At 49.0% G+C, this 3302-nt stretch overlaps 1 pseudogene; it reads right to left on the bottom strand.

The window, feature by feature from the left end:
* Positions 1–966: 966 nt before the first annotated feature.
* Positions 967–2571, bottom strand: LOC102747480 (keratin, type II cytoskeletal 8 pseudogene; annotated as a pseudogene).
* Between the last annotated feature and the right edge of the window lie 731 nt (positions 2572–3302).

The following is a 3302-nucleotide window of genomic DNA, read 5'->3' as shown; positions in this document are numbered from 1 at the left end:
TTTTTTTCTTAACATATATTGCATTATTTGTTTCAGAGGTACAGATCTGAGATTCAACAGTCTTGCACAATTCACAGCGCTTACCAGAGCACATACCCTCCCCAGTGTCTATCACCCAGTCACCCCATCCCTCCCACCCCACCCCCCACTCCAACAACACTCAGTTTGTTTCCTGCGATTAAGAATTCCTCATATCAGTCACACTTCACTTTTAAGAATTTGCTATAATGCTAGCTCTTTTCTTCTTACCCTGTTCCTCCAAAGAGGCTCTGGCAAGGGTGAAACAGTTCTTGTGTATTGTCTCTCTGTGGTAGGGCTTGTCATTCGTAGGAATTCAGATCTCCTGATTTGCCTTGTAACCTCCATACTCTGATGGGCTCAAGGGAAGTTATGATTTTATAGATTGTCTGGTTTTCTCTCATTGTTGGGGTATATTCTCTTGTGGCTTTCTAACTCTCACTGTGGTTTTTAATTTGAATTTCTTTCTTTTTTTTTTTTTTTAAAGATTTTATTTATTTGAGAGAGAGAGAATGAGTGAGAGTGCACATGAGAGAGGGGAGGGTCAGAGGGAGAAGCAGACTCCCCGCTGAGCAGGGAGCCCGATGCGGGACTCGATCCTGGGACTCCAGGATCATGACCTGAGCCGAAGGCAGTCGCTTAACCAACTGAGCCACCCAGGCGTCCCTAATTTGAATTTCTTTCATGACTAATGAGTTTGAGCATTTTTTGGTGAGGGGGCAGAGCCAGCTAAAGCTTTATTTAGGAAAAGACACTTGAATTGACTTTTAGTTAGGGGCATGGGCAAGAGAGGATACCCAGGGCAGTAGACTACCCCCAAGGGTAGAATGAGGAGTGGGGCTGAGCCTTAGGTGGGTCTCCTATTCCCAATCACTCCCCTGCACATTCCCCCAAAGGCTATATGGCAGCCACAGGAGAGAAGAGACTGGGAGGGACCGCAGTGGCTGTTTACTTGGACAGGACATCAGACGACTCAGACAGGAGCTTCCCATTGCGGGTCTCAATCTTCTTTACAACCATGGCCTTGGAGAAGCTGAGCAGCTGAAGGAGCTGGAGCCCCTGACAGAGCTGAAGCTGGACTGGAAGAAGCTAAGGCTGTAGCTGAGGCCAGGGCTTATAAGACTCCCATAAGACTGAGCTCAGTCCACCAGAGTAGCTGCTGGTGGTCTTGGTAGGGATACTCGTGTTCAGCATCCCAGATTCCAGCCAGCTTTCCTCACCCTCCAGCAGTGTGGTAGGTGGTGATCTTGATGTTCAGGGCCAGCATGATGTTCATGAGCTCCTGGTACTCGTGCAGCTGCCACGCCATGTCCTAGTTGGCTTGCTGCAGGGCACCCTCCATTGGCGTTGGCATCCTTAATGGCCAGCTTCCTACACTGCTCTGCATCAGTGATGGCAGGCCCTGGGAGAGCCCTTTGGCCTTTGACGGCCTAGATTTCGGCCTGGATTTGTCTGATGTTCTGGCTCATCTCGGAAATGTCTATCTTTGTGCATGCGACAGGTTATTCCCGTGCTTCCCAGCCAGTATCTGCAGTTCCTTGTACTTGATCTGGTACATGGTCTCAGCATTGGCCTGCCCGTGGTTGGTGATCTCCTTGTACTGGGCCTTGACCTTGGTGATGATGCCATCTGGTCCAGGAAGCACTGTTGTCCATGAAGAGGACCATGGAGGTGTCGGAGGTCTGTGACTGCAGCTCTTGGTTCTCTTCTTCATACAGTGGCCTTAAGGAGTTGCTCTTGTCAGTCAGCCCCTCCAGGTGGGACTCCAGCTCCTCCTTGTTCATGGAAGCTTCATCCACAGCCATTTTGACAAGGACAGTTTTGTCTTCCCATCTCTGCATGCCCTTTGATCTCTTTAATCTCTTGCTTGTTCTTATTCTTGAAGTCCTTCACCAGCCCCTGCATGTTGCCAAGCTCTGTCTCCAGCTTCAGCTTCTCCTGGGCCACTGTGTCCAGCTGCTGCCCGAAGTTGTTGACATAGCTCTTGAACATGTTGTCCATGTTGCTCTGAGCCATTTTCTGTCACTGTAAGAGGCTCCACTTGGTCTCCACAATCTGGTTCTGCTGCTCTAAGTTCTATACCTTGTTGATAAAGGAGGTGAACTTGTTCTTGAGGGTCTTGATCTCTTTATCCTGGGTTTGCACGGCCTGGGTGTTGGGGTCCACCTCCAGCTTAATGGGGCAGAGGAGGCTCTGTTTCACTGAGAGCTGTGATGTTCCTCCTTCCCCTGGCCCTGATGTAGCCCCTGACCACACTCATGCTGGTGGCCAGGCCAACCCAGAAGCTGCTCTTGCTGCCCACCTGGGAGAAGGCCGAGCAACTGATGTGGGTGCCAGGCACACTTGTGTACGAGCGGCTGCTGAAGGCCCAGGGACCAGAGGTGGGCACCTTGTAGGACTTCTGGGTCATCCTGATGGACGCAGTGGAGGCTGGAGTGGAGGCGAGTAGGCTGAACCAGACAGAAACTTGAGGCACTGAGAACCACCCCCTTGGTGTGGGACCTTGAGCACCTTTTAATATAACAACCATATCTTTCATTTACCTGCTCCATTGCCTTTGTCTGAAATGCCTTTTCCTTTTATTCTCTGCCTATTCCTTTAAGGGTCAGTTCAAGGGTCCATTTGTCCATGTAGCTGTCTCTTACCACTCTGTCTTCATCTACCACCCCTACCAAACCTTGCTGTCTCCTCTCCTCCATTTCCCCAGCATTTTGTACTATTTGACTTAGGCAACTGGGAACTGGGGAAAGATATTACTTTTTTCTGGTTTCCATTAATTTTCCTTATGATCAGCTAGGAGAAGCAGAGTAGGTGGATGAGAGGTAGTATAAATACCCAGGGTGGATTTTTCCTGGGACTTGAAGAGAGGATTAGGGCACAGAGATGATTTCTTCCAGAACTGTTAAGGTTTCACCTCATTTCTCCAAAGGCAGAGCTTATAGTCTGGGAATTTGTAGGAAGGTCATCTCATAAATACCCTGAAGGCATTCCTGGTTTTGTTTTTTGTTTTTTTTGCCAGGCACTTTTCCTGGTTAATTGAGCCCAAAATGCTGAAAACAAACTTTCTCGGGGTTATCCTCATCCTGCTGGGTATCAGCTTTCCCTAAAACCAAAATTGCTGCTTAGTCTAGACCTGCACGTTTATCGTTCTATTTTAAGAGAAGCCCCAAATCCACACCAGAACAGCAGAGGTGGCTGCTCTACATAAAACTGCCTTTCCTGGTGGCATGGACTTGTCTCCCTCGCAGCTGTGAACCCTTTGTACATTTTCTGTCCCTGGCTCC

This window comes from Leptonychotes weddellii, chromosome 14, assembly GCF_054177405.1.
Source record: "Leptonychotes weddellii isolate Sample4059 chromosome 14, ASM5417740v2, whole genome shotgun sequence".
In the NCBI taxonomy this organism is placed as follows: domain Eukaryota; kingdom Metazoa; phylum Chordata; class Mammalia; order Carnivora; family Phocidae; genus Leptonychotes; species Leptonychotes weddellii.
Note: the sequence above shows the minus strand (reverse complement) of the source record. Positions and strands in the feature narration are given on the sequence as shown.